Genomic DNA, 24645 nt, shown 5'->3' with positions numbered 1-24645 from the left:
CAATTAAGTGTCTGCAACCCAAAGTAGAAAGAGGATAATAAGGGAACATACTAGGTGTTCTGCTGGTTGATATTAACACTTGCCAGTGATCTGCTAAAAAAAAAAACAACCAAAAATAAACTATTCCAGAACAGCCCAGAAAAAATAAAGATCAGGAGAGAGCCTTCTAACGAAGAGCCAAATGCTGCCCTTGCCTACAGACCTCCTCCTCTCTGAGCCATCCAGTCATGGCCCCGATCACTTTAACTGTGTAGATACTAACGTTTGTGAGGTGTATGTGACACTACGCCCCATATTCTTCATTGAGATATTGTTATGATGTGAATACGGCATAACTAAGATGTGTGCTATGCAAGATGGTTCATGTGAGGTGTCACTGGGAAGGTTATGTTTTACTGAATATGATTATCCTATTTATATGCATGTATCATGTTTGTATCCAGAGTTAGGAATATGGGTTATGTATCAATTACAAAAGTATTTGCACCTGGGGAACGCCCACCAGAGAGAATGCAATCAGTCTGGCTGGTTAGTCAGTGGGCCATTAGGAAGGACAATAGAACTCTGAAATTGCTAATCTCTCACCTTCCTGAGAAGCTTCCTGGGATGCTGCTTTGACACTGCAGGGTCATGTGATCGTGTCCCCTGGTACTGGACCCAATCTTAGCCTACTATTTTTCCACTAATAGGGGGCGGGGACCAAACTGGGAAACCAAGGATTCCCATCATATGTACATCCTATTTAAATCAGAGAAGTGAGTTAATCTTGTTCGGTTCTTCACTGAATCCCCACCCAAGATGACTGCTGAAAACACTTTACAGCACTGCAACTTTCTTGCTCAGGACTGTGAAAAAACACCCCCCTGAGCGCAGCAAGTTACAGCACTGTAAAGCGCCAGTGTAGACAGCGCACCAGACCTGGGACCTGTGCTCCCAGCGCTGGTAGCTATTCCCCTCTCTCCCAGAACTATGCCTTGGCTACACAGCTACGTTAAAGCACTGCCATGGCCAGCACTTTAACGTTGCTAGTGAAGACATGCCCTAACACTGATCTGGGAAAGAAAGGACTGGACCCAGGCTAGAAGGTGTCTGGTCTGTGAAAGGAATATCTGGAGTTCTAAGCTGCAAGCAAGAGCAGTTTATCTTCAAGAATCTCTGCAACCTGCTTAAAACAACATTTAGGGTGAGAAATTACTACTTGCAGCCAGTTTCTTTTGTGTATTAAGTTTAGTTTGCATATTTGCTTTATTTGCTCAGTAATCTGCTTTGATCTATTTGCTATCCTTTATAATCACTTAATCTACCTTTTGTAGTTAATTAACTTGTTTTTGTTTTTTCTAAAACCCATACAATTTTGGGTTTACACCCCAGAGGGGGTGTGCGCTTGAGTGCTGGGAAATCCTCTAGCTGATTCCTCCCGGGCAGAGCTGATTTCAGTGTCTGTGTCTTTCTGCAGCTGGGCGTGTCCCTGCCTCTGTGTGTGCCAGAGGAGGCTTGAGGGCCTGGCACAGCAGGGCAGGGTGAGGGAGCCCAGGCTGGTGGAACGGGCGGGCTCATTGAGACTCCAGTACATCAGGTGGCACCCCGGAGTGGGCAAAGCAACCTGTCACAGGGTGTTTTCCCTATCACAGTATTGTTCTAATTAACATAATCTAACAAAATAAACAGCATAAAGACTAGATCAATAAGCTTGTAAAATATGTTGACAGAACGAGTCAGAATGCTCAAAACATTGGGACCATGAGCCCACATAAGACTCGCTTGGTGCCAGTTCCCTGTGACTAGATATCTGCTGGTCCTTTCTGGCTGTGGCTGCAACATGGGAAGAAGGAGGATCCGGGGAACTACAGGCCAGTCAGCCTCACCTCCATCCCTGGAAAAATCATGATTCCTCAAGGAATCAATTCTGAAGCACTTGGAGGAGAGGAAAGTGATCAGGAACAGTCAGCATGGATTCACCAAGGGTAGGTCATGCCTGACTAATTTAATTGCCTTCTATGACAAGATAACTATCTCTGTGGATGAGGGGAAAGCAGTGGACATGTTATTCCTTGACTTTAGCAAAGCTTTTGACACAGTCTCCCACAGTATTCTTGCCAGCAAGTTAAAAAAGTATGGGCTGGATGACTGGACTATAAGGTAGATAGAAAGCTGGCTACATTGTCGGGCTCAGCGGGTAGTGATCAATGACTCCATGTCTAGTTGGCAGCCAGTATCAAGCGGAGTGCCTCAAGGGTTGGTCCTAGGGCTGGTTTTGTTCAATATCTTCATTAATGATATGGAAGATGGCGTGGATTGCACCCTCAACAAGTTTGCAGATGACACTAAACTGGGAGGAGAGGTAGATACACTGGAGGGTAGGAATAGGATACAGAGGAACCTAGACAAATTAGAGGATTGGGCCAAAAGAAATCTGATGAGGTTCAATAAGGACAAGTGCAGAGTCCTGCACTTAGGATGGAAGAATCCCATGCGCCATTACAGACTAGGGACCGAATGGCTAGGCAGCAGTTCTGTGGAAAAGGACTTAGGGGTTACAGTGGACAAGAAGCTGGGTATGAGTCAACAGTGTGCCCTTGTTGCCAAGAAGGCCAATGGCATTTTGGGCTGTATAAGTAGGGCATTGCCAGCAGATCAAGGGACGTGATCGTTCCCCTCTATTCAACATTGGTGAGGCCTCATCTGGAGTACTGTGAGCAGTTTTGGGCCCCACACTACAAGAAGGATATGGAAAAATTGAAAAGCATCCAGCAGAGGGCAACAAAAATGATTAGGGGACTGGAACACATGACTTATGAGGAGAGGCTGAGGGAACTGGGATTGTTTAGTCTGCAGAAGAGAAGAATGAGGGGCGATTTGATAGCTGCTTTCAACTACCTGAAAGGGGGTTCCAAAGAGGATGGATCTAGACTGTTCTCAGTGGCAGCAGATGACAGAACAAGGAGTAATGGTCTCAAGTTGCAGTGGGGGAGGTTTAGGTTGGATATTAGGAAAAACTTTTTCACTAGGAGGGTGGTGAAACACTGGAATGCTTTACCTAGGGAGGTGGTGGAATCTCCTTTCCTAGAAGTTTTTAAGTTCAGGCTTGACAAAGCCCTGGCTGGGATGATTTAGTTGGGGATTGGTCTTGCTTTGAGCAGGGGGTTGGACTAGATGACCTCCTGAGTTCCCTTCCAACCCTGATATTCTATGTACCTTCAATTTACTGCATGTCTGCAGTCTCTCCAATCCAACTTCTGCTTTCTAACATCACTGGAGATGTGTTTATACCCTGTAACATTGTAGATATTAAAGACAAAACCTTCTGTACTCTTTCTGGCAGAGTGAATAATGTTAACAAAAGAGAGAATGAGCCTGGGCTTAGCAACCAGGATGTAGAGATCCTTCAATGTGATATACAGGATAAAACTGCTTTTGTTTGTTTTTCTTCTTCCCAGACAGACTAAGGGTATGTCTTTACTGCAGTTAGACATCTGGGGATGGCCCATACCAACTGATTCGGGCTCCAGGCAGAGCCTGAATGTCTACACCACAATTAAACAGCCCCTTAGCCCGAGTCAGCTGGCATGGGACAGCTGTGGGTTTTTAACTGCAGTGCAGACATGTCCTGTATAGTAGTGGTTCTCAAAGCCGGTCCGCCGCTTGTCCAGGGAAAGCCCCTGGTGCGCCCGACCGGTTTGTTTACCTGCCATGTCCACAGGTTTGGCCAATCGCGGTTCCCACTGGCTGCGGTTCACCACTCCAGGCCAATGAGGGCTGCGGAAAGCAGCGCAGGCCCCTCCCACAGCCCCCATTGGCCTGGAGCAGCGACCCGCAGTCAGTGGGAACCGCGATCGGCCGAACCTGCGGACGCGGCAGGTAAACAAACTGGTCCGGCGCGCCATGGGCTTTCCCTGAACAAGTGGTGGATCGGCTTTGAGAACTACGGCTGTATAGTATTTTAGGATAAAATTCAGCCCTGGGCATAAGTCAGTGTAATTTCATTGAAAACCAATTGTCATAACCATACAGCTAAGGGTAGCCTAGAATTCCTCCTTACCTGTATGGGGTTAAGAAGCTCAAATAACCTGGTTGGAACCTGACCAAAAGAACCAATGGGGAAAGAAGATACTTTCAAATCTGGGGGGAGGCTTTGTTTGTGCTCTTTGATTGTGTGTTTTCTGGGGAAGCAAAGAAGCATCAGGTCAGAAAACTCCTCCTAAAATCCTCCTAAAATGAGTCTCAATATTGCAAAAAGAGTAAGTAAATAAGGCAAGGCACATTAGATTATCTTTTGTTTTTAGCTTGTGAATTTTCCCTGTGCTAAGAGGGAGGTTTATCCCTGTTTTTTGTAACTTTAAAGTTTTGCCTAGAGGAGAATCCTCTGTATTTTGAATCTGATTACCTTGTAAAGTTACCTTCCATCCTGATTTTAGAGAGGTGCTTCTTTTACTTTTTTGTTCTTTATAATAAAGTTCTGTTTTTTAAGAATCTGGTTTACATATTTCGTTGGTATATCATTCTCAAGCATCCCCAGGAAAGGGGGTGAAGAGGCTTGGGGGGATATTTTAGGGAACAGGAACTCCAAGTGGTCCTTTTCCTGAATCTTTATCTTACTCACTTGGTGGTGGCAGCAGTACCCATCGAAGGACAAGGAAGGATTTGTGCCTTGGGGAAGTTTTTAACCTAAGCTGGTAGAAATAAGCTTAGGGGGTCTTTCATGCAGGTCCCCACATCTGTACCCTAGAGTTCAGAGTGGGGAGGGAATCCTAACACCAATAGTTACATCACTTACATCAAGGCTGAATTAATCAATTCTCTATATGAATCTGGCTTGGATAATTGCTGGCAAGACATTCTTCTGCATTCAGTGATAATCTTGAACTATCGACAAATTGGGGGGGAAATCTGTTCTACTGAATAGGAATTCCAGGCTTTAACTGACCCAACTGATTATTTATACAGCCAACATTGACTCTATTGGTTACACTTATCATTCTTTAAACAGAGAACCTAAATCTCAAAACCTGTGATCTTGTAACATGTGACATATTCAACTAGGAGTGTGCTGGCTGCTGCACAGGTCTAAAATTAAACATCTTTGGAGTTTAAGTGTTAGGGCCTCATGTGACCCACACATCTTATCATAGCAAAAAAAAAATATTTAAAGAGCCATGTCAGATGGGGTGGGATCTGAGTTACTACAGAGAATTCTTTCCTGGGTGTCTGGCTGGTGAGTCTTGCCCACATGCTCAGGGTTTAGCTCATCACCATATTTGGGGTCAGGCAGATTGGCAGAGGCCCTGGAGGTTTTTCACCTTCCTCTGCAGCGTGGGGCTCAGGTCACTTGCTGGAGGATTCTCTGCACCTTGAAGTCTTTAAACCACAATTTGAGGACTTCAATAGCTCAGACATAGGTTAGGAGGTTTGTTACAGGAGTGGGTGGGTGAGATTCTATGGCCTGTGTTGCGCAGAAGGTCAGACTAGACGATCATAATGGTCCCTTCTGACCTTAAAGTCTATGATTCTATGAAAAAGGTGAAAAACCTTTAGGGGATCCTGCGCTGTAATATGCCATCTGATTTATCAGAAACCATTGTCACAAATGACATTGAGCATAGTTTCAAAAAACTGTTGAACAGAGGTAAAACCTATAGGGTATGATCACACTGCAATAAAATAAACCTGTGGCACCAAGTGTTAGAGCCCAGGTCATCTGACTCAGGCTCACAGTGTTTGGGCAGGAGCGTGGCTCTGAGACTTCCCCCTTTTGGCTTCAGATCAAGCCCAAACATTGACACTGCAACTTTATAGCTCTGCAGCCTGAGCCTGCTGACCCGGCCATGCCTTGCTCTTTATTGCAGGGTGGTAATACCCATAGGCTCCACATCAGAGAAGCTTTGTGGAGTTTCCTGAGGAGGGAGTTCAGGATTTAGACCATAGAAATTACTAGACATTTTAGATACCCTTTCCAGATTTCTCATCTGGTCTTTTCAGTGCTCAGCTGAAAATCTGGAGCTGTCTTTAACTCCCCTCTCCCCTTTTCACCTCACCACATAGCCTGTGTCTGCCGCTACTTGCATACTCATCCTGTGGAGTAATATAGACAAGCATCCGTGCTAGTATTACAGTTCCTTTCTTCGTGGCTTTTCAGAATCACTCCAGTCTGTTCAGAATGTTACTATCACCTTCTCTCTTGTATATGCAAATACCATCACATCTTCTCTGGTCTTATATTCCCATCTGGCTTCCTATTTACAATCATATCCATAACCAGAATCTCATCTTCAGGGAACTTTATGACCAAGGTGCTATCCATGAGATCCATGATCTCATTATCCTATGCCCTACTGTTTGCCCCCTCTGTTCTACCAGTTCTGGCCTTCTTTCAATCTTTTATTCCTCTTTCTCCTCTGTCAAAACTCAGTCCAATAATGATGCTGCACCAACTGTCAGTAACAATCTTGCCTTCCTTCCTCTGTTTATGCTGATAATCAAAGCTGTTAACAGCTCGATCATTACAATTTCCAGCAATTTATGATTCTCCCCTCCTGTTCTTGTACCTGCTCCATAACTGTAGCTTTATGGACATATAATATTAAATTGTACTGTATGCGGCGTGTACATTACTGATCCTCCCATTTTTGGTTCTTCTGAGTGCTGGCTTACTACTTCCAAGAACCAGACATAAAACTATGATAACTGAGCTTAATCCACCATATCCCTAACTTTTTTTAATTTTACTTAAACCCTTTTATGAGCTATATTACATCCATTAGCACTAGCTTTAATTAAGCTTGTAGCACAGCACGCAGTTCAATTTACCAATAATTTAAAGCTCAATTTGGTGTCATAACCATTTCTCCTCAGAGAACACTAGCAAGAGCCCCCAGTGGTTTTTTCCTGCCATCCATCACACGCTGTGCTTTAGCATATATTATAAAAATGTTAGTAGAAGATTGACTAGTTCAGGGGATTGGTAATGTGAATGGAACCTTACCTCTAGGCTACTTCTTCCAATTCAGCTCAGGCCCCTAATGAATAAAAGTAATTTGCCTCTGACTGCTGTTCGGTCGCCAATATGAAATAAACTGATGGTCACTTTTCAGTTGCAAGTGAGGCAGTGGCTACATCATAACATTTGGCTCCTCATTGTCCGTCTCAGCAAAGGGACCAAAGATTGAATGACTCTGAAACCTGAAATAGCTTTGCATGTCACTAGGTGGTCCCTGCAGATAAGAGTTAAATCAGTTTGGTATCAAGAGCTTCTTGCACTGATATGGTGTTGCAAATCCTCTCCTAAGAATTATTAGGGGACTTCCAGGGCTATTAAGGGCTATCAGCCCAGCACCTGCTAGCAGTATTAAATTCACATTAGAAAAAGGGGGAAACAATGTAGTTTTTAAGAATGAAGTTGCACAACCTTCTGTACAACTTGCTTAGACATGCCTCTCCATTGACATCTAGTGTCCATGCAGACAGAGCTTCAGACACCTGATATTTGTATTTAATATTTGTTTCTAAAACTTTCCTCTAATGCTTTTTCCATATATAAGAAAAGGAGGACTTGTGGCACCTTAGAGACTAACCAATTTATTTGAGCATGAGCTTTCGTGAGCTACAGCTCACTTCATCGGATGCATACCGTGGAAACTGCAGCAGACTTTATATATACACAGAGAATATGAAACAATACCTCCTTTTCTTTTTGCGAATACAGACTAACACGGCTGTTACTCTGAAACCTTTCCATATATAGTTACTATGAACTCTTATTAATAACAATAGGACAACATAGTAATGAGATGGTGAGAAATGATGAATCAAATTTCAACCTGATGATCAAACTGCACCAAATCCCAGTTTTGAAAGTTTGGTTTAGTTTTTAGAAGAGTGCCTTACTTGGCCTAGAGTTTGTTCTCCCCCAACAACCTTTCATCTTTGAGTTTGGAAAACAGCTACACTTGATCCTGGGATTTCTTATGCCATCCAAATCTGCTGCCAACTCCATTTTCTTGGTGTAGAACATCTTCAGAAACCCTACCAAAGCCTTCTTGTGGTGTAACCTTTTTTCCTCCTTCCCTCAAAGGTAGTCCTGCATGTAAGGCTTTAAGTACCTGACCTTTATCTTCCTCAACTGCTTTTTGCCAGCTTGTATTCCTCATGACTGTCCTCAATTCTTACTTTCTGCCATCGCTTAAACTTTTCCTTCAGCTTCTCTACTGCCTCCTGTACATCATTTGACCACCACCACATTGCTTTGCCATGAAAATTTTCTTCCTTTTGTTTGGCCACAGACAGCTTTTACACTTTCTGTAATATGGCTGGAGGTTTTCTCAAGCCTCCCTGGCATCATGGTGTTGGTCTAGTAATTGTCCAAACTCCATAGAACCTCATTCTTCAATCTCAGACTAACTTCCCTATCCACAAGCCTCCGCCATTTTATCCTTTATTCCACAACTTGGAAGTCCATTACAGCCAGTCTGTATTGCGCTGGAATCTGCTTTCCTAGAATGAATAATTTTACAGTCTCCCACATTTTTTAGATCTCTTCCTTGTCAGGAACTAATCAATCTGGGACCTGGCGGCACTGTTCTTATAAGTAATTAAGTGTTCCTTCCTCTTTACAAAGTGTGTACAATGAGGCCATGGGCTCTGGCTGACTCCAAGACATCCTCACCAGCTACATTTCTAGTTCCAGAGTCTCATTCTCCATGACAAAAAGAAAAGGAGTACTTGTGGCACCTTAAAAAGAAATGGAGTACTTGTGGCACCTGAGCGACTAACCAATTTATTTGAGCATGAGCTTTCGTGAGCTACAGCTCAGAATTGGTTAGTCGCTAAGGTGCCACAAGTCCTCCTTTTCTTTTTGCGAATACAGACTAACACGGCTGCTACTCTGAAACCTGTGGCACCTTAGAGACTAACCAATTTATTTGAGCATAAGCTTTCGTGAGCTACAGCTCACTTCATCGGTTAGTCTCTAAGGTGCCACTAGTACTCCTTTTCTTTTTGCGAATACAGACTAACACGGCTCCTACTCTGAAACTTTTCCTAGGTGGACTGTCTGGCACAGCTGATGATCCCCAGCTACCATGCACAATCTGGTTCTAAGGCACCATCCATCCACATTTCACCTCCCCCCTTCCAATTAGGAATACCTCTTCCATGAGAAGAGGTAGAAGTTTAGCTGTCAGAGGCGATATATATATTTTGCATGGGTCTCATGAGGCATTTTCTAGGAAGGGAGAATTCTTCATCAAACCCACCTCAGCCATGACAGCTATTTGCCCTTATCTCATTTATATTTATTTATATAAAATTTTACAAACAAAAGTGAGACAGAGGCCCTGCCATGAAGAACTTGCAGTCTAAATATTTTAAGTCTGTTAATATGTTAACTTTCATTACCAGAAGTTAAATAAGTTTGACAGGTACATTCAGTTTCTGGCTTAGCTAAATGCCACTGGCTTTCAAAGCCTTCAGGATCCTAGAGTACTTGGTCTGTGTTTTGTTTTTAAACTTTAATATGTATACTTCTAATTTTGATGTTTGTAATTAATGAGATAATGATTTCAGCATTCTAATTTCTCATTCCCCTTAAATAGGGTACTTAGCTTCTGTGGAGAGGGAATGGCTTGAATTATCCAATGACAAGCCCTCTGGGCAGCGGAGTGGCAATAAAAGTTATGATGGGATTGCTATGCAGTCTTCATTACCCAAAAAGATGTTACGATTGATGGTCTCTGCTGTAAGACTATAGAGAAGATAACACCACCCCACCTAAGACCCATGTGGGGTATCCCCCCCTCCTCTGAGCCACATGGACTTGGAGAGGAAAAAAATTCAACAGAGAAGTGATCCCTAGGTGCTATAGAAATTCTAGCTGACAGGCACAAATGCAAGGAGCAGCTATTGCAGCTTTGAGGGAAAGGGGTAACATAGGGCGCAGGTGGGACATAGCTGGGGCCACCACTGCTCTCCCAATGGCCTGTGTACAGGGGTGACATCCATGGCTGCTCTGCAGGGGAAGTAGGACCCATTGCTAAGATTTTGTGACAATTATTTTTAGTAAAAGTCACAGATGGGTCACAGGCAACAAACAAAAATTCACTGAGCCCGTGACTTTTACTAAAAATAACCGTACAGGCCGAGGCAGAGGCGCACGGCCCCAGCTGCAGCCCCCCCGCAGGGCAGGGGCACACGGCCCTGGCGGCGGCCCACGGCACAAGCCCTGAAGCTACGTGGGGCACACGGCCCCGGTAGCAGCCCCTAGCACAAGCCACAGGGCTACGTGGGGTGCACGGTTCCAGCAGTGGCCCCCAGCGGGGGGCTACATGGGGTGTGCGGCCCCGGTGCAGGGCACACGACCCCAGCAGTGGCCCCTGCCACAGCTCCAGCCATGGCTTCAACTGCTGACAGCTGAAGCTGAAGAAGTCTCAGAGGTCCGGTAAAGTCACAGAATTTGTGACTGCCGTGACCTCCGTGACTAAATCATAGCCTTACCCATCACTCTGACTCTGCTTTTACATTCTATCCCTTTCCCCATCCTTTGGCTGTGTTAGCCAATACATATGTTAGGGATAGTACCTTCTGTGTGGTGAACACACTGAGAATTTTCTTTCTGGAAGGAAGGTATCTGTTTCTTTCCATATTGTACTATTTTGTTTTTAAATAAGTTTGGCTACGTTCAGTTATTTGGTCTTGAACAATTTTAAGAATAAAGTGACAGGTTTCAGAGTAACAGCCGTGTTAGTCTGTATTCGCAAAAAGAAAAGGAGGACTTGTGGCACCTTAGAGACTAACCAATTTATTTGAGCATGAGCTTTCGTGAGCTACACCTCACTTTGGCTCATGCTCAGATAAATTGGTTAGTGTCTAAGGTGCCACAAGTACTCCTTTTCTTTTTGCAGAATAAAGTGGTGAGCATAGTCAAATGGTTGACTACACCTTTTTGCTCAATTGGTGAGCCAGCCAAGAGCCAATTAGCCAAGTATTAAGTCAAACCGGTTTTGCATAGGGTCGAAACCTAGCCATCTGGATTTTGGATAGTAAATCTTACAGAGCAGGAGTGGCCAAACCACGGCTCTTTTTCAGTTAAAGTGCAGCTCGCAGAGCTCCCCCCTCGTTATCTGACTACCAGACTTGGGGGAGGGGCTGGCGCTTCTGTCCTGTGGCGGGGTGGTAGGGCTAGGGCAGGGGCGGGCAAACTTTTTGGCCTGAGGGCCGCATTGGGTTTCAGAAATTGTATGGAGGGCTGGTTAGGGGAGGCTGTGCATCCCCACACAGCCAGGCGTGGCCCGGCCCCTGCCTCCTATCTGACCCCCGCTGCTTCTCACCCCCTGACGCCCCCCCGCCAGGACTCCTGCCGCATACAACCCACCCTGTTCCCTGATGGCCCCCCTGGGACGCCTGCCCCATCCACCACCACCCCTGTCCCCTGACCGCCCCCAGACCTCCCGCCCCTAACTGCCCCCGCCACCCCATCCAACCCCCCATCTACTTCCTGATTGCCCCCCCCCGGACCCTACCCCATACAACCACCCCTTCTCCCTGACCGCCCCTGGGTACCCCACTCCTAACTGCCCCCCACCGCCCCATCCAACCCCCCCTCCTTCCTGACTGCCCTCCCCGACCCCTACCCCATCCAACCCCCCTCCATCGCTCCCTGCCTCCTTACCGCGCTGCCTGGAGCACCGGTGGCTGGTGGCACAGCTGCACCAGGACAGGCAGCCGCACCGCCCGGCTGGAGCCAGCCACACACCGCGCAGCACAGAGCACCGGGTCAGGCCAGGCTCTGCAGCTGCGCTGCCCAGCAAGAGTTCGCAGCCCCGACGCCCAGAGCATTGCGCCAGCGGCACAGTGAGCTGAGGCTGCAGGGGAGGGGCCGGGGGCTTGCCTCCTGGGCCAGAAGCTCAGGGGCTGGGCACAACGGATGTGGATCATGGGACATAGTTTGCCCCCCTCTGGGCTAGGGATTTCTGCCTTGCAGCAGGATGGCCAGGCTAGGGGCTCTCAAACTTCTGAAGATTATTGTATGTGGCCCATGGGGTCAGTAAGTTTGGCCACCTCTGTTATAGAGGTTGGACTTTAGGGATTATGGATCCTAAGTACACTTGTAGCAAGCTAGCCTGGGCACTGGGGAAATCTATACTAAGTGCTGCTTTAGTGAAATGCCTTAAATAACGGTTTAACAGAAACTAATAAAAGCAAACTGCTTTTCTGGGCATAGAGCCATACTTTAAGAATATATTGCAGTAAAACATTTTCTCAGCAAAATGCCCAGATACAGCAAAGGTTAAAACTGTGAAACACCAAAGCCCACAAATTAAGAGTAATGATGGCCAAAAAATAATAATAAATTATTTCTCACATATTTTGTAAGAAAATATGTACCTAAATATGGAAACAGGACATGAGGCACCCAAACAACCCTGGGATTCATTATGTGAAGTAAAAGTTAAACAAATAGGGAAACAAATCAAGGAACTAAAAGAATCAAAATAAGAAATTTAAAAAGCCAATAGAAGGTATAGGCTTCTGTAAATACCTGTTTTGCTTACAGTTCACAAGAAATGAAGGGAAAGCTAGGAGATTGGCAGTGTGCAGCCAGCAAGAGGGACAGAAGGGAGGGATAGCTCAGTGGTTTGAGCATTGGCCTGCTAAACCCAGGGTTGTGAGTTAAATCCTGGAGGGGGACATTTAGAGATGGGGGCAAAAACTGGGGATTGGTCCTGCTTTGAGCAACGGGTTGGACTAGATGACCTCCTGAGGTCCCTTCCAACTTGTTTGCACCTTTAAATATTAAAGTAGCTATTTTTAAGCATTTTGGCTATAATGTACTTATATATGATGTCTGGTTATGTTACAAAATGTTAAAGTTAATCAAACAGATTTCAACAGGTTACTTTTGTCTCCCAAGCACACGCAAGGCCTTGTCTACACTACACAGTTTTGCTGGCAAAAGGCAGCTTTCGCTGACAAAACAGTGGAGGTGTACACATTACAAAGCTACTTTTGGCGGCAAAACAAAACCACCTTGGTGGGAGGCAGAGCTTTTTGTGGCAAAGTTAAAGCGACAGAGTGTCAGTGTAGACACTGTTGCTCATTATGTTGCCATAACTGGCCTCTCTCAGTATCCCTCAATGCCCACCATGACCGCTCTGCTCACTGTTTTGAACTCTGCTGCCCTGCATCTAGCTACGCAAGTGTACTCCTCATCCCTTTGAAACTGCCAGGAAGCTTTGCTATTCCTCAGCATGAAGAGCTCACAGAGCTGTTCAGGATGCTGCTCTTGGTAGCTGAGGAGGCTGTGGGAGAACTTGGAGGGAATCACAGAGCAATTAATATGGACTCCTGCTCTCCCCAGCACTAGGAACGCAGCCACTGCAAAGAGGACTGCTGTGCTGTGCAGAGTTGGAGACTGATGTGGGGGAGTGCCCCCCTCTCCCTGCCTCAGGTTGGGTTGCTCAGGCTGCTGTCTGAACTTAGAGTCAGCAAGCTCACACACACTTCCCCAACATACCCTCTGTTTCTGTCTCTCCCCTCTCATACACACACTCTCTGTATCTCTCCACTCCTCACCACACTTAAGTTGAAAGGTGGCTGGCAATCCCATGGGACAATGGGATTGAGAAAACTGCATTATGTGACGCTCTACCTGTCCCATGAGGCATTGCAAACCCTTCCCAAAGCACCTTGCAGCCAGTTGCACAGTGGGATAGCTACCCACAGCGCACTGCTCTCTATATGGATACAAGAGCTGCTGTTGTGGATGCACTCTGTCAGCACAAGGAGTTGGACATGAACAATGGTTTAATTAATGCACTTTAATTAAAATGGCATAAGTTTTGTTGACAAAACTCTATAGTGTAGACATAGCCCAAATGTTGTGAAAGTTTATTACCCTCAGTGTTTGCATAAACATCCATTTAAACTTACTTTTCCTTTAATTTTAATACTATTTTCTTTGGTGTTTTGTTAAAATAAATTAAAGTTTGTGCTTTCAAATATTTAATAAGTTTAATTGCTATAGCAAGCAAATTCACTCTTTAAAAGCTTGGGTAAACATTCTGTTGCTAAACAGAGTGGTCAGAAGGTAGAGCTATACCTCTTCTCACAGAAGATTGTAAGCACATCTTAGCAGCTAAGCACCATCTTTATTAATGCACATGTTAAAGAAGTAAAAATAAATGTCTATGCAAAAGCATCAAAAACAGGAATATTTGTGCTAAAGAATTAAGAAATTCAAAACAAAAAGGAAAAATGTATTTTAACAAAGGAGTAAAAGGAGAGTAATTAAAGAGTAGAAAACCAGGTCATGGTTCTGTCATATGCTGTACTGAAGCATAACTTCTGTCGTAGATGGCTTGGTCCCCATCACATTGTGAACAAACTGATCTCATCTGTGTATAAATTAAGGTTATGGAGGGAAAAAAAGTGAAGAAGTGTATTATGTTAACCAACTTAAGCTGTTTAAGGGTCCATCCCACAGACTGGAGACACCAGAATATATCAGTGCACAAGGAAGAAATCTCCAGATATTTGGAAAAAGAAAAGATAAGGTGCTTTATATATAACAGACTGGTCAACTAAACTTCAACCAACTGTATATGGACTATTGAGTACACAATTGACTATAGAGACATTAGCTCAGCCAGGTCTAACTCAATTTGCATATACCTCATTGGAATATGACTAAATTTGTTCCTTGGGCAAAAGCAAAATGTATTGTTGTATACTACTTTGTTAATAGAATAGCATCTTTTCAGGAATGTAAATGAGACTCAGTGGCTGAGCAAGAGACTCTGCAGTCTGCTGTCTTTCAAACTGGGAGACACCAAAATTTAGATGGAATTAGTGATTCCGTTTAAGGATTATTTGGATCTGGAACATGGCTGATATGGAAAATATAAAAACAGTCACAATTTTGTGCATCAGGCAGTGAAAACAGCTTCAACCCATAATTCATGGCATTGAGGGTATAGCTACTGAGGAACAGTATAGGCTGCATAGTATCGCTATGCAGTTGAGCCAAACTAGTAAAAATTAATGAATACATCACAGAAACTAATAAAGCAAGGAAAAATCATGTAGGTAGAGAAATTATTTGCACTGTTCTTGGGAGTTGTGTTAACTACCATAACCAATTCATTAGGGAATATTGAAAAAGGGAAATTGCCTGAACTTATTACTGATATGATTTAGTAAAATTGCTTATCTTCAGTGTATAACAAAGGTTATTGTAAACTGTCAGTCTGTTAAATCAAAAAAAATTCCACTTAGCTCAATACGTAATTTGAAGTCAGTGACCCCACATCCTAATAGAGGTACATCCTTTTCAAAACAATCATGCTTAGTGTTGGACGCAAGATATATTTCTTTTCTGGTCTCTTTGCTATATTTGATAAGTTGGCTACTGTCCATTCAGTAGGTTACTTGGAAGACAGCGTGTACAAGGAATGTCTGGATGTACCTCAGCTACTGATGCATCACTTAGCAACATGGATGTGAAGGGCACTGCACTTGGCTTCTTGTTCTATGAAGGGATATCTATACATGCTTTTATGTAATATGTAAATATGTTTTTGACATTGTGACTTGAGTGTGTGGCTATGTAGGCCTGTACCAGTATATTTACTCCTGGGGGGAATTCTGCGCCACTGCACGTGCACAGAATTCATTTCCTCCACCCATTTCTTTGCTTCCCTGCAGAAAAATGCCTTCTGATGGGGAAGTAAAAGAAAGCCACAAGAGCAGTCACACGCCCCTCCCCAGCCGCATGGGCACATTGTTTTGGGTGCCCAGAGCACCTGGCAGAGAAGCAAGTCACTATAAGGGGAGGGGCAGAGATGGGATGCCCCAGCAGGTGACTTTTACCCTATGCTGGGCTCAGCTGATAGTGTCAGCTGGGCTAGGGAGGATGGGACTTCCTCTTCCACTGCAAGGAGTGGCTGAGACCAGGTCAGACCTACCCCGAGAAATCTTCCCCACCTGCAGGAAGCTCTGCACATGCACACACCACGCTTCCTGTTCCCATTGCGCCTCAGCCACAGGGGGAGGGGTCTCTGTATGGGGAGCTGCTCCCCTACACCTAACCCCTGTACATCCCCCCCATACCCAGACCTCTTGCCAAGCCTCCCCCAACACCCAGAACCATCCCGCTGAGCCCCCTGCCAAGCCCCACCCCTGCACCCAGATCATCCCTCACTGAACCCCTGCACTCAAACCCCCACCCCACCAAGCTCCACTCCCCCAGCACCTGGATCTCTCTGCTGAGTCCCATGGCCCCTGCACCTGGAACCCCCCTTCACAACAAGTCTGTGCATCCAGAGCTCGCTCTCTCTCTCTCTCTCACACACACACACATTCACTCACTCACTCACTCACCCTCCCCACCAAGCCACCTGCACCCAGATTACCCCACACAGAACCCTCTCACCCCACACTAAGCCCCTCCACACTTGGATCCTGCTGGGCTAAGCCTGCCTGCCCCACACCTGGATCGGGGGCCAGGGCTGGGCATGCATGCAAGACTCTCTTGTTTGCTATCTTAGTGCTCCTGGCGCGGAGGGGCAGAGCCCTGGAGTATTTCTGGGGCAGGCCCAGCCCTTGCGCTGTGTTAGGGTCAGCTGCAGCCTCACTACTGAGCGTGTGTCCAGGGGGTTGGGGCTGCAGGGTGATCTCCCACCTCTGTACAGTGAGTGGCCTGTGCTCTCTGATACCATGCTGGAGCCTCCACATTTATTTACTGACAAAATTTGCAGAATTTTAAATGTGTGCAGAAGTTTTATTTTTTTGGTGCAGTATTCCCTCAGGAGTATATATTGAGACAGGAACATTAGCCTCTACTATCTCCTGCCCTGTAAAACTTACCAAGTGGCATTGGTCAGCAGTAAGAGTAACCTATAATATGAATGGATAGTATTGTGTAGTAACTAAGAAGAAATGTATGTATGGAGAGCTCACTTGTGATGACATTGCTCCAAAAAAAAAAAATGTTCTTCTTCTCATGTACATACTACAGTTCAACCCACAGTGTTAATCCCTATTCCACTTTAAGTGGTAATAGTTTTAAATTACCTTAATTATTATACAAGTGGCAAAGAGTCCTGTGGCACCTTATAGACTAACAGACGTATTGGAGCATAAGCTTTCGTGGGTGAATACCCACTTTGTCAGATGCATGTAGTGGAAATTTCCAGAGGCAGGTATAAAAATGCAAGCAAGAATCAGGCTAGGGATAACGAGGTTAATTCAGGTTTCAGAGTAGCAGCCGTGTTAGTCTGTATCCGCAAAAAGAAAAGGAGGACTTGTGGCACCTTAGAGACTAACCAATTTATTTGAGCATCAGCTTTCGTGAGCTATAGCTCACTTCATCGGATGCATTCAGCTCAATCAGGGAGGATGAGGTCCTCTTCTAGCAGTTGAGGTGTGAACACCAAGGGAGGAGAAATTGCTTTTGTAGGAAAAAACAAGAGGAAATAGACTCGCTGGAGTCTGGATTTGAAGTTTTTTTGTTTTGTTTGTTTTTTGAAGCGAGAAACTGCTGAATTGGAATTCATTTGCAAATTGGATACTATTAATTTAGGCTTAAATAGAGACTGGGAGTGGCTAAGTCATTATGCAAGGTAGCCTATTTCCTCTTGTTTTTTCCTACCCCCCCCCCCCGATGTTCTGGTTTAACTTGGATTTAAACTTGGAGAGTGGTCAGTTTGGATGAGCTATTACCAGCAGGAGAGTGAGTTTGTGTGTGTATGGGGGTGGGGGGGATGTGAGAAAACCTGGATTTGTGCTGGAAATGGCCCACCTTAATTATGCACATTGTAGGGAGAATGGTCACTTTGGATGAGCTATTACCAGCAGGATAGTGAGTTTGTGTGTGTGGTTTTTGGGAGGGGGGTGAGGGGGTGAGAGAACCTGGATTTGTGCAGGAAATGGCCCAACTTTATTATCATGCACATTGTGTAAAGAGTTGTCACTTTGGATGGGCTATCACCAGCAGGAGAGTGAATTTGTGTGGGGGGGTGGAAGGTGAGAAAACCTGGATTTGTGCTGGAAATGGCCCACCTGATGATCACTTTAGATAAGCTATTACCAGCAGGACAGTGGGGTGGGAGGAGGTATTGTTTCATATTCTCTGTGTATATATAAAGTCTGCTGCAGTTTCCACGGTATGCATCCGATGAAGTGAGCTGTAGCTCACGAAAGCTCATGCTCAAATAAATTGGTTAGTCTCTAAGGTGCCACAAGTACTCCTTTTCTTGTATTGAAAGAGGGTGCTGCATCAATAGGCCCAGAGCAAGAGTGAAAGCCTGGAAGTAAAAACGTTGATTAAATACATCCAGGCTGGAGTATTTATATAGTCAGCTAACCTGTAAGAGTCAGGGTAAAACAAAGGCATATGAATAAGGGGGTAAATGTGATGTGGTATCTCATTCAGAGTAGTGCCCCTTGGTTTGGATGCTGGCAAAGCTGAGGTAGTAGCCAAATGGAGTCCTTCATTCCAAACATTTTATGATAGTTAAATGTCTATAAATCTACGTTTGGATCCATTCCTGCCCTGCTCGACTTTCTGTCTCCATTCATCCCTGACTTTTCATCCCCAGGTAAAACCTCAGATTCCAACAAGTCCCAATTCTCCTATCATTTCAATGGAATGAAGCAGCAGCTGCAGTCAAGAGCCTGTTGCCAAGCAACACATTTCAGCTTCCTCATGGATTTGAGTTACCATAGTGACAGCTGGGAGTGCAGATGCACTAGACTGAGTGGCATAAAAGCAGCTGCCCCTTGAAAAGCCAGGCAGCTCTGTCCTGAAAGAGAGACTCCTAAATGAGCAAAGGCAGATGGAATAATGATCACAGGACTGTGTGTTCACAACCTGTACTTGCTATTTATATAGTGCTGAGGGAGAAAATGAGACAAGGTCCCTGGCCAGAGGCGCTTACCAATTTATACAGATGACACAGCAATAAAGATAATGTCAGCACAAACGTGTGGGGGGATTAGTTGAGTGGAACAGGTGCTGGGGCCATCCATCTTGTGGTTTACATCATCAGAACCTACAAACAAAATTACATCTTCATAAATGATCTGTGTGCATGTTATTTTGTTACAAAATGTAGCTACCAAAGGAGGCAGTCTTGTACGTATAAAGTTAGTGCAGTTTTGTGTCATTGTGGATAGACATCACATTCCATTTAGCTTGCAGGGGATTACAGCCTTGTCTTATATAGACAGATTTTCCTTCAAATGCTGCAGCGGGATGCAGCAACCTGTTCCTGCAGCTATAAGAAATCCAGGCACCAGACCCAAGTTGTCTGCAGGAGTTCCATGGGAAAATGCTGATGAGCTTTCAGAGGGCTATAGAGTAGTAGACCAACTATCCACAATGGTGATCAGTTACTAAGATAGTATAGCTTGGTGGATGAGAAGTCTGGGATGAATGGAGACAAGACTGCGTGCAAGTGGCACTAGTCACTGATAACAGGTTCATTTGGCTACATAAATATATTATTAAGAATGGGAGTGGTGAGACATATAGAAATGTGAGAATTTTGGAACTATTTGGATATTAAGTAAGCAGAGAAACTGAGGGTTGGTACATTTTGTGTTGACATACAACCTCACAGAGACTGTTGGAAACAAAAATACAAGAAATGCTGGAGAATATCATAAGTGGGATGTGATGGTCCAGGCTTCCACCAACCCATCACCTTGATGTGCCTACTCAGGAGGTGAAAGTAACTTAAAGGACTTACCGGTACACTGGAGTCCTAAGCGGGGATGTGGCCTCAACCGGAAGAGGCAGGGCCTTTAAATCACCCCCAGAGCTCGTAGCTACAGAGGTGGCTGGGAGCCCTGGGGCTTAGGGGCAATTTAAAGGACCCAGGGCTCCAGCCACCGCTACTGCAGCGGAGCTCCGGGCCCTTTAAATCGCTGCCGGAGCCCCAGGGTGGTGGCAGCAGGGCTCGGGTGGCGCTTTAAAGGGCCCGTGGCTCCCCGCAGCGGCCAGAGCCCCAGGCCCTTTATATCGCCTCCCGAGCCACTGCAGGGAGCCCCGGGCCCTTTATATCGCCTCCCGAGCCACTGCAGGGAGCCCCGGGCCCTTTATATCGCCTCCCGAGCCACTGCAGGGAGCCCCGGGCCCTTTAAAGCACCGCCTGAGCCCCAGGGTAGCGGCCAGAGCCCCGGGCCCTTTAAATCACTGCTGGAGCCCTGCCAGCGCTACCCCGGGGCTCCAGCAGCCGGGCTCGGGAGGCAATTTAAAGGGCCAGTGGCTCTGGCCGCTGCAGGGAGCCCCGGGCCCTTTAAATTGCCAGCCTGGGGAAGCTGGTCCAGCACAGCGTACTGGCTCTTGCTGGTCTGCCATACCGGACCGGATTGGCTTACTTTCACCTCTGTGCCTACTACAGATTGAACATACACCTTATTTTATACCCCTTAGCCCGCACGCTTGCAAGTCTGGTGACCATATGTAGATTGCCTCCTGGCCCCCATGCATGAGTGGCATTCTGGGGAATCATAATTGAGGTTCTGACTGTTGACATAAGCTACTTGCATCAAAATATATTTGCCAGTATTTCAAAGTGCATTAATGTGTTGACCTCAGCGTTACATGCACCCCAAAATCCCCTTGAAATCCATTATTTCAAGATTGTCTTTTCAGAGTAACAGCTGTGTTAGTCTGTATTCGCAAAAAGAAAAGGAGGACTTGTGGCACGTTAGAGACTAACCAATTTATTTGAGCATAAGCTTTTGTGAGCTACAGCTCACTTCATCGGATGCATACTGTGGAAAATACAGAAGATGTTTGTTTTTATACACACAAATCATGAAAAAATGGGTGTGTGATCACTCTCCTTACAATGTGTATGATAATCGAGGTGGGCCATTTTCCAGCACAAATCCAGGTTTTCTCCCCCCCCACACCCACCCCAAAACAAACCCACTCTCCTGTTGGTAATAGCTTATCTAAAGTGATCACTCTCCTTACAATGTGTATGATAATCAAGGTGGACCATTTCCAGCACAAATCCAAGGTTTAAAAAGAACCTCTGAGGAAGGGGGTGGGGGTGGGGTTAGGAAAATAAGGGGAAATAGGTTACCTTGCATAATGACTTAGCCACTCCCAGTCTCTATTCAAGCCTAAGTTAATTGTATCCAATTTGCAAATGAATTCCAATTCAGCAGTCTCTCGCTGGAGTCTGGATTTGAAGTTTTTCTGTTGTAATATCACAAAAAGAAAAGGAGTACTTGTGGCACCTTAGAGACTAACCAATTTATTTGAGCATGAGCTTTCATGAGCTACAGCTCACTTCATCGGATGCATACTGTGGAAAATACAGAAGATGTTATTATACATACAAACCATGAAAAAAATGGGTGTTTACCACTACAAAAGGTTTTCTCTCGACTCTCCTGCTGGTAATAGCTTATCTAAAGTGAAAAGAAAGGAGTACTTGTGGCACCTTAGAGACTAACCAATTTATTTGAGCATAAGCTTTCGTGCATCCGATGAAGTGAGCTGTAGCTCACGAAAGCTCATGCTCAAATAAATTGGTTAGTCTCTAAGGTGCCACAAGTACTCCTTTTCTTTTTGCGAATACAGACTAACAGGGCTGTTACTCTGAAACTTATCTAAAGTGATCACTCTCCTTACAATGTGTATGATAATCAAGGTGGGCCATTTCCAGCACAAATCCAGGTTTTCTTTGTTCTCTTGTGGGTTCTCTTGTGGGTTGTTTATCACAAACTACATATTGTAAAAAGTCCCTGTAACCTTATAACCTAGATCAAACACTTATGCTAACATGTCTATTTATGCTAATTACCAGGTGGACTTTTAGTGATACCAAAATATAGCAACAATATTTTAAATCGTGTTTTCCCTCATTTCCACGATACTGTTTCCTTAAACTGCTCATCCTAGCATATAATTTATAATACCAACAGCTTGACATAAGGAGTTCCCAGATCAGGACAGATGTCAGAGGTCAAGAACAAGTAGCCCATGGACTTAAATGGGAATATTCATGTGAGCAACTGCTCATAAGGAAAGTAAGGAGCTCATAATTTGGTCCATAAACGGCAAATATCCAGATTGCTTGGGGAGAATTTTCAGAAGCAGAGAAGAAAAGGAGTACTTGTGGCACCTTAGAGACTAACCAATTTATTTGAGCATGAGCTTTCGTGAGCTACTCAAAGCCTGAAGAATTTAGGCAATCAGATGGCTGCTCTTGCTATAAGAAACTTTTCTCCCTTAAGACTTGTGCAGTAGGAGGTCTCTTATCTGTTGTAATTAGTTCTTGAATAAATGGCATCTCCTGAACTCGTCTCTGCATCCAGCTTCCTCTTCTTTAGCTGCCCATCACAGCTCCAAAGTCTTTTCTAAATAGTGGTTTGCAGTAACATTCTCTGACTGCTCTTCAGGAAACAAACTAAACCTGGGTAGTGCTGCACACAGAGCTTCTTACCTTGATTCCTTCAGAAAAAGTTAGCCTGCTTTAAGGGGACTAGCACAGATTGTAATCTTTAAAGGCATAACCCCATGCTGTAAATCACGTGCTGGTGACAGTCTTATGCCTCCCTGAGTGTATTGCCTGACACACAAACGTTTAAACAGTAAAGCACTGCCTCCTCTTACAAACTAGCATGACTCCTGCTGATTTTGGATTCCATCTCCCTACATCTGCTTCCCCAAGCTATTGCACTTTCCAGTAAACTATTGGCAGTCCCAGCCTCAGAATCCAAGACTCTGTTGATTGTATTTGTACAAGGTATCTAGCCTGTGGGAAGTATTTCTCAACCTGTGACATTTTGCACTGTTGTACTAAGCATGTGTGCAGCTTTCTCTGAACTTTATCATTCCAGTTGCACAGACTATGACAATGGTTCAATTACATCAGTAGCCCATGGATTATCTTTTTTTAATTTCTATTGCAGTAGTGCTTAAGGAAGCCATCATACTTACAAACAAATACTACAAAGACAGTCCCTGCCCCCAGATGATGATCAAGGGTGTCACAGTGCTTGGAAGGGGTCACAGCTGAGACAACCGGTCACAGCTGAGAGAACCAATCTCAGGTCCGACTGTCAGAAACAGGGCAGACACCCAAACTGGTGGTATATTTTATTATTAGATTTCACCAGACCAGTAACAAAATGTGTGCTCCTGAATCACTACATTATTTTTACTATGGAGTCATAGACAGTCCTCCTTAGGCTCTCCCAAGAGTCACAAATTAAATCTAGGTTTCAGAGTAGCAGCCATGTTAGTCTGTATCCGTAAAAAGAACTGGAGGACTTGTGGCACCTTAGAGACTAACAAATTTATTTGAGCATAGGCTTCTGTGAGCTACAGCTCACTTCATCGATCCTCTGACCTGCCTCCCACATAGGAGATCAAAGAGAGCAAACCCAAGAGATTATTGGGGTACACCTCTATATGCATACAGAAGGAACAGGGGCAACACATCCCAATCGCTCTTATGCCTGGAAACACATTCTAAGCATGGCTTTCAAAGTTCCATTTAATCTTTCCACAAGGCCATTAGTTTTGGGATAAAAACAAAAACATCTGAAGAACTGGGGTTTTTACCCACAAAAGCTTATGGCCGAATCAATTGGTTAGTCTTTAAGGTGCCACCGGACTCCTCGTTGTTTTTGTGTACACAGACTAAAATGGCTACCCCTCTGATAGTTTTGGGATAGTAGGGTGCAGCCTTCAGATGCTTCACTCCACACAATTTCCGTAACTTTTTGAAGACAACAGACATAACATTGGTAGCACAGTCTCAATTTCTCTGGGGAACCCTACTCTGCTCAAGATGGTAAACAAAGCCGCAGCCACTGTTCCAGCCTCAATATTACACAGTGCTGCGGCTTCTGGGTACCTGGTAGCAAAATCTACCACCACAAGAATATATTTCTGCCTACTCCTAGAAGATTTAAGGAGAGGTCCTACAATATCTACAGACACTCTGGCATAAACCTCTTTAATAACAAGGAAAGGTTGCAGAGGTGCCTTTAAAGCCTTATGCTTCTGGCATAAGTCACAGCTTTTACAGTAATCCTTCACTGTCTGAAACATATGGGGCCAGCAGAAATTTTGCTTTAGCCTGTGCCTGTTACAGGGTTTTTCTACACCCAAATGACCTGCGAATGAGCAATCATGCTAATTGGAGCAAATCTCTTCTATATCCCTCAGGCACAACTATTTGCAGACTTCCTAAGGAAGCCTCTTCTTCCCTGAAGGAGCTTCTCTAAATAATAATCCATCTTTCATTAAAAAAAAAAGCCCTTTCCATCCTTGGGGCATTATTCTGCAATTCTCTCATGTTCCAAAGAAGCATCATTTTGCTGATCAGATTTAAATTCCTTTTGTATTTCACTTAACCCCAGTAAAAAGAAAAGGAGGACTTGTGGCACCTTAGAGACTAACCAATTTATTTGAGCATAAGCTTTCGTGAGCTACAGCTCACTTCATCGGACACATTCAGTGGAAAATACAGTCGGGAGATTTATATACACAGAACATGAAACAATGGGTGTTACCATACACACGGTAAGGAGAGTGATCACTTAAGGTGACAGAGTAACAGCCGTGTTAGTCTGTATTTGCAAAAAGAAAAGGAGTACTTGTGGCACCTTAGAGACTAACCAATT

The 24645-nt window shown here is 44.7% G+C and overlaps 1 long non-coding RNA gene across 1 annotated transcript in view; it reads left to right on the top strand.

Annotated features, from left to right (window-relative positions):
- LOC140914035 (uncharacterized) overlaps nt 1-24645 on the top strand; it is a 43482-nt gene that overhangs the window by 10624 nt on the left and 8213 nt on the right. The window lies entirely within an intron of this gene.

The sequence above is a fragment of the Lepidochelys kempii genome, chromosome 7, assembly GCF_965140265.1.
Source record: "Lepidochelys kempii isolate rLepKem1 chromosome 7, rLepKem1.hap2, whole genome shotgun sequence".
In the NCBI taxonomy this organism is placed as follows: domain Eukaryota; kingdom Metazoa; phylum Chordata; order Testudines; family Cheloniidae; genus Lepidochelys; species Lepidochelys kempii.
The sequence above is the reverse complement of the archived record's forward strand: the minus strand, read 5'-3'. Positions and strand labels throughout refer to the sequence as shown.